The sequence below is a fragment of the Oculina patagonica genome, chromosome 4, assembly GCF_052425735.1.
Source record: "Oculina patagonica isolate OP01 chromosome 4, crgOcupat, whole genome shotgun sequence".
Taxonomy (NCBI): domain Eukaryota; kingdom Metazoa; phylum Cnidaria; class Anthozoa; order Scleractinia; family Oculinidae; genus Oculina; species Oculina patagonica.
The window spans coordinates 63,414,439-63,427,127 of record NC_135761.1 but is presented as its reverse complement, the minus strand read 5'-3'; the positions used below and the strand labels follow the sequence as shown (position 1 = coordinate 63,427,127).

Genomic DNA, 12,689 nt, shown 5'->3' with positions numbered 1-12,689 from the left:
CAAGCTATTTATAGCCCCATCGTGGGAAAACACGACTGTTGCTGTTAAATGAAGATGGCTACATCGAGACTCTTCCGAACTGAAACCTTTAGAGGTTTACTTATGGTTTAAGTATCGATCTTTAGGTCTTAAACTGGAACGTCTCTCGACATAATTCGGAAATACTAGAGGCCGGCTTAGGCCATGTTCGCTGTAGCCTATGTGAAATCCCCGGGTGAAATCCAAAGACATCGAAGCCTTCTTTCCGTCTACAGACTGTAAGCCAAAAACGCGTGAGTATTATATTGGAAGCCGGCATATGATTTGCCAGACTCATACTTTAAGTACTAAACTGTACTGAGTGATTTGTATAACTCATCTCTCTGATGATTTCCATTACAAAGCAGATTTAAACAGTATAAATCTAATCGTACGGTTACGTTGTGTACGAAATGTTGTTTGACGTTTACCGTCGAAATAAATATTAAATAGCTTGCGTTTCATTTGTTTCTTGTCCTTTATTGAATAAGGAAGAAATATTTCCGTCAGAAACCGCCATTATGATAGTTTCACTGGTTGAATATCCCGCTGTATATTGTAAGAAGCAGACCGCGGAAAATTCTGGATTAATGTACCGCCGTTGTGTAAAAACACGCGCCAGTTTGAAAATAATGTTGAAAAAATGTCTCGGCTGTTTCTTCGACTTGCAGCTGTGATTGGCTAGTTCTGGAAAAATGTAAAAATTTACTACAAAATAAGTGAAAATAAAGTACAAATAAAGCGAAAATAAAGCCATGGCGTTCATGGTTCGAGTGCCCTTACTGTAAGTTTTTTAGTTGTTATATTCGAAATAGGACCTTATTACCGCAGTTGCACGGTATTTGTCAATTAAGAATATCGAATTTCACAGAATGTCTCGGAGAAATTTAACGAAATTAGGTAATTTGGGATGACATCACACCATTGATAAGCTAAAGTAATGGCGTTGTTCAATTCATTTTTGTCTCGTGTCGTCATGACGACGTTGTCATGACGACACGAGATAATTGTACAGGGGGATATTTTCCCGCCATGTCAATATTTTTCCCGCCATGTCAACATTTGCTTTGTGAGGCCGCGGAATTTTCCCGCCATGTTATGAAATTCCGGCGGCATCCGATCACAAAACAAATGTTATCAAAGAATAATTGTTTCTTTACAAAGGTCGCAACTAAAGCGCTGGTTTATCAAACAGTAAGTTAGGAGTATTTATTGTAAAGGGCTTATTATGTAAAAATACAGGCACGCTATAAAAAAGAGATGACGTTTTTTTCTGAACTTGCAGCAAACGAGCAAATTTTAAGTGGTCTAACAGGCAATAAAAATGGGACAGAAATAAGGCCCCTTTTAGCTGGCAACAGTGCCTATCCGCTAACGAACTGGCTAGTGAAACCCTACCCGGACAGAGGACGCCTGAAACAGGAGCAGCGAAAGTTTAAAACCTAAAGTTCGGTGCGCTTCGATCTGTAGTGGAACGAGCATTTGGCATGTTGAAAGTTCGTTGGAGAATTGCGTTGAAAAAGGTTGAACAAAAAACGAGCATCTTAAAAAAGACTATGATTGCTACGTGACTTTTGCACAACTTTGTATTGAAAGGGGTGACCTTTGTGGCATGAATAACAACAATTTAATAACAGAAGATAAACGATTAGATAAAGACAATTATTTTGATGCCAAATCTTTAAAAATGTCAACTGTGGCGTTTGTTTGTTCAAATCTAGCGTTGTGCTGTTCCATACTTTTTCCCACATTTCAATAAAAGAACTCTGCCAGTCTGGAGTCGTACTTTTTTGCCTTTCTTTTTTCAGGCGGTTCTGATTCATCGAGAGAAACATTTACACTTTCGATTTGCAAAGCCTCGTTTACACTCGGCTCTGAGGTAAAGGTAGAACTCAATGTATGACCGAAAGAGGGAAATTCTATTCAGTGATGAGTTTTCTTAGGATTGAAGAGCAGAAATGTCAATCTAAAGCGCAAAACATACATTGTTTTTTATTTTTTTGACCCGAAGATTGACCTGAGTCAAGAGGCACTACATGTAGCTTCATATATCCTGCTGTGAATTCCACGCTACAATGGACAACTTTTACAGACGACAACAGCCTTTTCAGTGCATGAATGAAGCTCTTAAGAGGAATACACGTAGATGTGACGCATTTTTTTCTTTAAATTAGCTGTACGCTTTTCAATTTTGGATATATTTGAGCTGCAGCCAGCAGTTATCAAGAAAAATACAGACAAGTTTTACGTTCTTAAAATAACATTCTAACCTTTGCCGACAAGATTGTACTGAAAATCAATGAAATTAATTGTAACTCAAGCAGAAAACGCGTAGAAGAAGAATGAAATACACCAATTACAAACGCATAATACAATGTACTAACCGAAAGAGAGAAATTATATTGACGAGTTTTAGAACGGATCTGAAAAGCAGAAGTGTCTAATAATCAACAAGATGTCATTAGATGGACCTGCCTGTAAATTTTTCGTTGTCGTTGTTGTGCATATAACGCTAGTATACCGCAACTTAAATTGAGCGAGAAAAGCAGTTTTTAACATGAAGCTCTAAAATCTCTTTGGAGTGTCTTGTCTTGTGGTCGCTTGTAAAGTTTTAATTTGTGCAATTGTGAGATGTATCAGAATAACAGCTTCACGTTGCCAATTTAAAGAATAGCGTGCTTTCATTTGATATCTATTATTTTATCTTGAGAGTTTTGGAAAGTAGTTGAAAATCATTTCTGTTTACCAAGCGTAGGAAAATGGTGGATGTTTCAACAGGATATTTACTGTAACAACTGTATTTATAGAGATTACAGTCGTGGAATATAGCAGATATGGTAAAAATGTTGCTGAAAGAGAGGACGATGTAAATATCAGTTGTTCGATCGGTAAGCATTGTTCTTATCTTTGTGTAGACAACTTTTTTTAAATTTAGCCGCGGCAACAGATTGTATCGGGGTTAAAGAGGGATTGTAATCTAAGCAATTAGTTGGTCGGGATTGAATGTCAAAGTTAATCTTGCACATATAACACATGTCGTTTGAACAAAAGGTTTGAATCGTTTGAATCGTTACTCGATTGAATACCCAACCATTTTAAAGTTATGACCAGTTATGGTACAGCATAGTAAGCTCTGTGTAGAAGTTAAAGTCTCTCTTTAAAAGTGAGATTTGTGCGAGTTAAACACTACTACATATTCTACATAGTTTATTGCGTACGTTCGCGCGGAATCACATGTCAAGCAAGATCGAATGTTTTCTATTAAGCAGAACCTAGCAGAATATTTCATTCAGTAGATTTAAATAGCGAAGAAAATGACTGTAATTTACACGTTCTTCAGCCGCTGCGTTGTAGCTTTGGCGTTACAAAAACATTAAGACCGGCTCAAGAGTGACCAAAACCAAATTTCTCCTCACAATATCAATACTATAAAATCAGGAGAAGAGGTTATACGAATTAACAAAATCATCACCACTCGCATGTCATTATCACTTAACAGGCTAAGCGTTCACGAATAAACACCCAAAGCGATATCTAATATAGCGTGAAGAAAGCACATGGAAGTCATAGTATAAGTATACAGTAGAATGTATGCTTAGTGAACCAAAGTGCAATACAGTGCAATGTCTGTCATCTTTTTCTGCTGTTATTGGAGTTATATAACTGATCAACTTTACAAGCAATAAATAGACGTGAAAAGCGATCTCTTTTTGTGGGGGCAAAGCCGCCACATTGTTATCGACTGCGGGATTTATTTATTTGTGTGTGGGTTTGCTTGTGTCACGTGGTCTTCTGCGAGAGAGCCTGGGGATGAGTCGGCGGTGCGTGTCGAGTAGGCCATATTGGATTTTGGCGTGTTGTACGTTTCGTGTGGTTTCTTTGATTTCACTGAGCTGTCCTTTTAGTTGCTCGTCATTACAGCAGCTCACGAAGTCATACTAGCCAACATTTCGTTTGACTGGAAGTCTGTGCAGGTTGCACATCAATTCAAGAGGAGCTTTTACGCTTACGCAAGCCAATATTGAAAGCCGCAGAAACAGCACTATTTAATACATTTGTACTTGAATCAGTCTATATGGCTATATGTTCTGATATATGTAAATTATTCTGCAATGCATACCTACGGAGCGATATAATAAACAAACCATTTTAGTGCTACTGGTTAAAAAAGAAAAAAAAAAGGAAAAAAGAAAAAAATTGTCCTCTCTGGGATTCGAACTCGGGCCTCTGGCGACCTCTCGTTCCCCAGTCAGATGCCTACCCAACCTACCCAACTGCGCTACGCTTACATTCTTAATGACGTAAGGGCGAAAATATTGTATATCAATGTAATAGACATTCCGCTGTTTATCTGTTATCATGTGCATCAAAGAAATGTTTGAATCACCTGCTGCTCATAAATTTTCAAGGAATGAATTTGCAAAAAATCACAAAGATTATTGGCCGCAATAAATAGCAGCCTTAAGGTAATTGAATGTACTAAATGAATTCACAAAAAAGAAGAATCAAATTTGAAATTATCAAGCCCCCACACGTACGCATCGCGGACCGATTTTTTAAATAAGCTCTAAAAAGTGACACGAGACACTAAGCCCAGAGGGCTTTTGATTATTCTTCAGATCCATTTCGCAAGATAAATACTGCTCCGGTGTGTTTTGGCGCAAAGGACAGCCAGTTTGGCACTCAGTAAAGTTATATCTGGTGGAAACATCAGGAAGATGAAGCTTGTCCACTTGTACGGCTACGTCTCCTGTCTTGCCGGCCGAACCAATTACTGGTCTCCCTGTGGATGCGGTCTTGAAAGTGTCACGAGAAATTATGTCGGCATTACCATAACAACCGTAGCTAATACCATCCTGCTGCCGCCAAAAGAGTTAGCCTTCGACAATGGGTGGTCTTACGTCGCCGGGTATAACTCCGAGTACCCTGAATTGGTCCTGACAAGGTTTTCCGATGATCCTATTGCGGTGACCGCTGACCAGGAGTTGCGCCTGTGGTACAGCCAGGATTTGGTCAACAGCTCGGTTGGATTCCATTTCTGGAAGAAACGAAAACAATTGTTTTACGTCACGAAACGCCACTGATCAAAACAGTGGATCGCATTTCATAACATGTTTCGCGGTAGCAAATTCAAGATGGCGGACAACCACAAGGAAAGTATATATCGATTTTTTTATAAATTTCATGCCGCAGACTTCTTCTTCATCGTGGTCGAGGCTTTGACGATATAAACAAGCTTCTTACCTCCATAAAATTGACGGTAGTTCGCTGTCTCTTCTCGTAAGTCCTCCGTTTTATTTAATCTTTAATCATGTAAGCGCGAACATATCGAGGAAAATTAATTTTGTCAACAGACTTTTGCTCGCGTTTTGCCTAAAATCCCGCTCTCTCTCGAAACTCTTGCGCTTTTCTCGACGTTGAACGTGCTCAAATCTTGCCGAGAGATTCGATTGACTTTTAAAACGCGAACGCGTCGCTCTTGACCGACCTCGTTTGGCCCATGTTGAGTTGACTATTATAAACTTTTATCCCGTTCGTAGTTTTTATGTATATTATTGTGTTAGGGTTTATATCTTGTACATTGTATTGCCCGGCCAGAAAAGGAGCAAAAGAGCTTGATATTAAAAATGCAGTTTACTTCCAGTGTTGGAGTCTTATTTACCGATGCTTTAATCAATAATAAAATGTCATGGTGGTACAATAAATGTTGGTCATTGAAATTGTTTTGCAGCTACGAATTATTCCCCTCTTAACCGAAAGAATTCGATTCTGTGCTAATATACAAGTTATTACCAAAGGGTAAAGAACATGAAAAAATCTTTATGTTCATGCCAGCAGAACATTTTCCATACCAAAATATTTCTTGAAAATTCTTTCACAGATTCCAGAGTGTCCAAGAGGGTCTTTTTCGACTACAAATTGAAAAATCCTTGGTTGTAATTCAGTTCATTTAAGTCTGGGAATAGCAAATTTGCTCTTGTTGTCTACATTAAACTGCACACGTGAGAGAAGAAAGTATTTTCGTTTTGAATGTGTCAGGACACTGGTGTTTTATTCAACAACAATAGTTTACAATTCCTTTTTCCTCTTTGTTCCTCCATCCACCTACAAACAAATCACAAAAACAGTTTTAACTTTAACTTGCACTCATAACTGAGCATATATTGACCTCATTTTTAGTTCTGAAGGAATGAATGGACTTTTAAAAACACTCAACTTTATAAACAAAAATAGTAATATAAAAACAACAATGAATTGTTATACATTGATACAAAGTTAGAAAAAAGCTTTGTGAAAAGACTTGAGACAGACTAACAACCGAGTTAGGATTTCGAGTTGGATTTTCGAGTTGGATTTTCGAGTAAGAATTTCGAGTTGGATTTTCAAGTTGGATTTTCGAGTTAGGATTTTCGAGTCAGGATTTTTTTTTTGACAAAGCAAAACCCATTACAATTAATGAAAGCCAAACTTAAATTGGCTTACCGGAGTGCAAAGTAGGCTAACCAAAGTGAATAGTAGGCTGACAGGAGTACTAGTGTGTAGAAGGCTAACAGGAGTGCATAGTAGGCGGACCGGCGTGTATAGTAGGCTAACCGGAGTGCATAGTAGGCTAACCGGAGTGTATAGTAGGCTAACCGGAGTGTATAGTAGGCTAACCGGCGTGTATTGTAGGCTAACCGGAGTGTATAGTAGGCTAACCGGAGTGCATAGTAGGCTAACTGGCGTGCGTAGTCGGCTAACCTTAGTGTTGAGTACGGTAAGCAACTCGAAAATCCAACTGGAAATCCTAACTCAAAATCCAACTCAAAATCCTAACTCGGTAAATAGGCAACCTCTCAAACAATAAGTGGCACACAACCCAGAGACTATATTCACTAAACAAGAAATTTTACTGCCCTGTCCCTAACATGCATATAATGGCCTGCAATAACTTATCAGAGAGCACTGGAAAAAATGATAAAAATTAAAATGGCAATTCATCTTGTTGCTACCCCTCTTGCACATTTTTTTTTAAATTTTTTTGCAAGCCAATCTGCACATACATCTCCCCTCCTTCTTTAACATTTTCAGCCCTTTATTAGCCACATTTTGTTGCCACAGTAGGGATATTTGCTGTTGGAAGAGTCTGCATGTTATATGCGCCAAGAGTTCTACATGTAGTTCTCTACAATTTGAGAATGATTCTCCATTCCATTTCAGTGGAGAGAATCAACACAAACGTAACAACATTTAACAAGGAGCATGAAATATACTCATCAGTAAACTTTAAACCAGCGATTTGAAAAACACTTTCAAGTTCATTTCGAAGTAGAAAAAGTAAAAACCAAGTCCCTGTACTCTGAATGATTTTTTCACACCTTCAGATGTGCTTAAACGAATCTTCATTTCGAACTAATGCCGTAAAAATGCCAAAACATTTGCCCCGTTCGCTATTATCGGAGCGAACTTTAGGTCTCTGCTCATCATCAAAGCGACGCACTAAGGAATGCATCCAAGCGATCAACTTTAAAAAGTGTTACCATTTTTCCTAGGTGGTTACCAGCGACGAAACTTTAGAAAAACAACAATGAACAACGACACATTCGAGGAAAATTGTTCACTTTGACTACAAAATTCTCCATCAAAGGGAAAACAGAACATAAATCTAGGTACTTACATTTCAAGTCCGCCATCATGGCGGCGGTCTCCACGATCCGCGATCTTTTCGTTGCTTAAATTGCCGTTTCCAAACCTTCTATTCTCGCCCAAATGCGACCGAATTGGCATCCATCTTTGTTTCACTGGAATTGCTGCTCAAAGTTCCCGGATATTGCGCGTAGAGACTGGTAGACAACTTTATGTATAAGGCACCAATTTCTCTCTATTATTTTGGTCGATTTTTGTATATTTTCGCAAGAACAATAGAAAAGTGACGTCACGCTTTCTTCCAGAATTGGAATACATCCGAACTGGTCAATGGCCCAGAATCTGACAACGGCGGGAGAGTTTGCTGTGATGTCTACGTCCTCTTCGATTAGTAGAGCTTCGGCAAGTTTCATTTAATGTGATGAATCTGATAAATGTAATGGCATGGAAATAAGTTCAGTACATTAAAAAAAGCGGGAACAAACTGGTTGTAAGTGGTTTTTATTCGTCATTAGCACCCCCATTTCATCACGATATTCCGACTTCCTTCTCTTAGGGCCTGTTTACAAGGAGGCGGGTAACCCTAGCACATAGGGTTACCCTAGCACCTAGGGTTACCTTAGCGCTCCCACATTTCTTCTTTTTTTCATCGACGTGTTTACAAGGCGCTAGGGTTACCCTAGCAGCTAGGGTAACCCTAGCTGAGTGCTAGGGTTACCCTAGCTGCTAGGGTAACCCTAGCGCCTTGTAAACGCTCTGCTAGGGATAACTCGCCTACCCCGGGACAACTTTATTTTGGCTCCAAAAAGCTAAATATGTTTAAAAATACCGACAAAAACAGCGAATTGTGACCAAGAAACATCGTGTTCATTCACAATTTGTCGTATTTTTGCACTGGAACGGAATTATTTTCGAATAACAGTTTCTAACGACAAAATTTTACAAGGTTAACTGAAGCGTAACCGGTGTAAGTTGACCCGGGTAAGTGGGGTTACCCTACCTGCGAATTTTGCTTGTAAACCCGGGCTATCTTCTAACCCTCTTGCTAGGGTAACCCTAGCACCTAGGGTTACCCTACCTGCTTGTAAACAGGCCCTTATGATCGTTTTTGTCATCCGTTTCAATTGACGAAACCCGACGGGGTAGCTGCGCAAAGAAGTTTTATACGGGGAGTCTTTGCACCGAGGTCCATCCCGTTACCCTTTAAAATGCCATTTTGACAGAAAAGGTACCCCTTTCGTATACATAAATGATAGGGCTGATTGTTTTATGCCGAGCCGAACAATTTTTTTCAAACAAACAGGAAGAGAAATTTGTGGCAATCAGTATTCCTAAAGAATTTAAATATCCAACTTGGGAAAGGTGGTTAAGATGTTTGTCCTTTTAGTCCAAATGATAATTCTTTCGTTGAAATGTTAAAAATGTGGACACTTTAACTCGAAGAATAAACGATCTTGCGCAATTGTGCATCAACCATGCTTTATAATTACAACCAAGTCACATCTAATAAAACATAGCCATTCAGCTTTATAGCTAATAAATCAATCCTATCTACATACAAAAACAAAAAAATCCTGACTGATTTGAATGTACAGTTAATATTTCGTAGCGGTATAACTTCAATTTCAACTTTTATTTTTTATGACTTCATGTTCTTGCTACAGTGCGTGGAGTGAATTGTTTTTAACTGCGGTAACTGAATGGAAAAATCACATGACATGTTCAATGCCGCGCGCACTGCATTTGACACTTGGATGAAATGCGGCGCTGAATCGCTCTTTGAAGCATTTGTCTTTCGCTTCAACGGAAGTTCGCAAGTAAAAATACTAATAACGATTGTCACTTTACACACAATCCATCATTGCATACTAAGAGTGTTTAAACATACTGACACTTTATACAGCAGCAACCGAATTTCACTGTAATGAAACACGCTAGGCTGGCTAGGACCGGTGAATTATTGACAACAATCTGATTCCTGGATTTACAAAGATGAATTTCTAACTCCAAAAAACGCTAACGATTTGTTAAAAATTTAAAAGCTTTTGTGTTGTGTATTACTGTGGTGTGCTTAAACACGCGAACAGTGCACATTGAAATTAAAGTTTACTTTTTCTGTAAGTTGTTTGCTTAGTTGAACAAGTTTTGTTTGCAAAAATCTGAAACGATCTTGAATGCAAAGCACTGAATTACGTCATTGTCACTAAAATGACAGGCCACCTGGATGAAGCACTGTGTCACAATCCTCTATCATGTCACTGTTTAAAATGCCCCAAAACTAATGCGTTGGGTAACAATCTGGTTGGCGTTACCTCGAACTTGGAAGTGTGTTTTATCCAGCAACAAGACAATGGGGAAGCCACGTCCCGTCTCGAAGAAAAGAAAGCAGTTGCCTCTCCCAGTTGTGGGAGATTTTGACCTCAAATTGCCAAGTTGTTCAAGGTTTACTGAAAAGCTGCAAGGTGAGAAATTGGTGGCATCACACGTAGCAAGTGCAAATCCACGCTCTCCCCTCCAAACGAGTCGAGTTGCTGCTACATCAGGCAAAACTGCCGAAACCAGTCTAAAGCCAGATGCTTTGAAAAGATTGCATATGTTGGATGAAACTTCGGCCTTCAAAGAAAATTCTTCTCGCAGAACGCTTACGTTAGAATCACAGACGATGCTAACAGCAAATGGCATGCAGAGAAGAGACGTATTGGGAGAACAGGAGGAAGTATCGCCAGTAAGAAAGCAACCTTGTCCACCTTCGACCTCCAGGGACAAAGGCCACCATACAGTGCTTGCATTTCGACGACGCAAGTTCAGAGGTGAGTGGCATGGGTCTTCAAGCAGTGAAAGGACTAATGCAGGTAAACGCGAAGGATGCACAGAAAATCGTTCGAAACCCATAACAATCACTATTGACAATTTTACAGTTGACTTTCCTGGCACTAAATTGAAGTGGCCAACTGACCGCGAGGGAGAATGCAGCGACGATACTCTGAAAACCCAACTGATGAAAGAGTATTACGAAGAAGACAACAACGGAAATCAAGAAAGAAGTAACGAAAAATTCTCCGATTGTATGTTAGAAGTTAGCAAGGGGGCAACATTTGCTAGGACAGAAAGGTTGACAGACAGGAAGCAAGTGAAGCCTTTCGCAGATCTTGACTCCAAAATGCCACGCCACGTCTGTAAAGTTATTAATTATTGTAAACTTAACAATGAAAAACAGGAACTTAGTCCCAGTCCCCTTGATACATTCGCTCGAAGGCAGCTGGGGTGTAACGTAGAATTTTGTCGCGAAAATTTGGAACTCAATGAAAGCTTTGCGTCTAAGATGTGCAAAGATTTTGATACAGCAAAGGAAGTAATGATAAATAACTGGCTTATTGACGTTTCTAAAGTAAGATAATCATCGTAAGTCCCGACAAGGGCTGCAGATAATAGCACAACTTAACTTTAAACAACATGCAAGTAGTTTAGTCTTCATTATCAAACTTGGACAGGCGCTTTCTCCACTAACGAATTTAAATCGTAATTATTGTTATAATTATCGTTGTGTATTATTATTGGATTCAGCTAGGTAAATTTTGATATATGTAAATTTTAACATGGCGTTGAGGCTCAGAGGACCATAAAGACAAGAAAATCGCATCAGAGTTGAGGGATGAATAAATTACTTTCTTTTGTTTTGGTCCTCTAAGCCTAGGCGCCTTGTAAAACTTTTGTTATGTGGAAATTGGCCTATTGTATTGATGAAAAAAATGGAAATTGAAGACAAATAAACAATACTCCCGTATTTGTGACTGATATTTCTAAATGAACGGACATGAACGAACGAATGGGCGAGTGGCAATAAACGAAGGAACAAACGATGTAGAACTAGAGATCGGTCGGGTTATTTGCGTCTCCCTTCTGACACACCGTTTGAACAATAGCCTTAAACCTACAACAAAATGTATCATATCCCATGTATTATTAGGACTGTTCAAATACAATGGTCGCGTCCCCCCGGGGGAACCGCCTTAACAAACTGACCCTAGATATCGGAGGATGGGTAACAATAATTCAACTGGAAAAAATGACAGAAAATTTCACTTCGTTAATGAGCGCCGGGCCCCGCTTAAACACCGGCTTCAAACCAACGCCGGGTCCACCAGGCCAAGTTTGAAATAAACGCCGGGGGCGTTTAATTGAGAATATACGTTACCTCTTTCATATACCTACACGCGGCATGACATACTAAAAACAGAAAGTTTTCTTGTCATTTTATGTAGCGCTTCAGAAATTTAGACGATATAGCCATAAGTTGCGTCTGTTAGTTTGAAGGCCTTTTCAATATCTTAATGACAGATTTCCTCGCCTGCGTAGATGGCGGTTTTGTTGGGGTTTAAAGCGCACACAAGCAAACGGCGAAGCCGCGAGTGGCGTGGGGAGGAGGAGGCGTAAGACCGCCTGCCCGGATGGGCTGCATCTTTGGGAAGTCCGTATGCTGGCGTACAGACTGTTCCGATTGGTTCAGAATGTCTCCTCCTCCCCAAGCCATTCGCAGGTTCGCCGCTTGATTGTGTGCGCTTCAAACCCAACAAAACCGCCAGCTACGCATGCTACAGATTTCCTTACACTTTCATATACTTAAACTTGTGAAATCGCTACCCTTTTACATACCTAAATCATGAAAAAGGTTCCCCTTTTGGGTGGAGCCTCCCCGTATAGGCCAATATAGGGAGTCCCCCCCCCCCCGCGATCAGTGGATTTTTGTCATTGTGTGTGGAGCTGAACCTGTGTTTTATTCTTTCAGCCGCTGTGATTGGTTTACCGCGTCATCTGATGAACTTGTAGAGAATAAGACATTTGATCGCGAAAAATAAAATGATTCCTTTTTCTTTGACGAACGTTTTCAATATATTGCTCATAAAAAGCAATAAACCGCACTTTCTAGGGCTTTACTGGCGTAATAAAACCACTTGGGATGTTGGGAGAACACTGGAAAAGCTTGTAAATCACTCGCCTGACGGCTCGTGATTTACAAGCTTTTCTTGTGTTCTCCCAATACTAAG

At 39.6% G+C, this 12,689-nt stretch overlaps 2 long non-coding RNA genes across 2 annotated transcripts in view; one reads left to right on the top strand and one right to left on the bottom strand.

Moving 5' to 3' along the window:
* LOC144651081 (uncharacterized) overlaps positions 1 to 5,033 on the top strand; it is a 29,998-nt gene extending 24,965 nt beyond the window's left edge. Inside the window, exon 4 of the long non-coding RNA XR_013570257.1 lies at positions 4,638 to 5,033. This is a non-coding gene — a long non-coding RNA (uncharacterized LOC144651081). The remainder of the gene's footprint in view (positions 1 to 4,637) is intronic.
* A 1,003-nt stretch (positions 5,034 to 6,036) lies between these two features.
* On the bottom strand, positions 6,037 to 7,966 carry LOC144651082 (uncharacterized). Its single transcript, XR_013570258.1, has 2 exons — positions 7,676 to 7,966; positions 6,037 to 6,123 (listed from the first exon to the last, which is right to left on the bottom strand). It is a non-coding gene; the product is annotated as an uncharacterized LOC144651082 (long non-coding RNA).
* Positions 7,967 to 12,689: the final 4,723 nt, after the last annotated feature.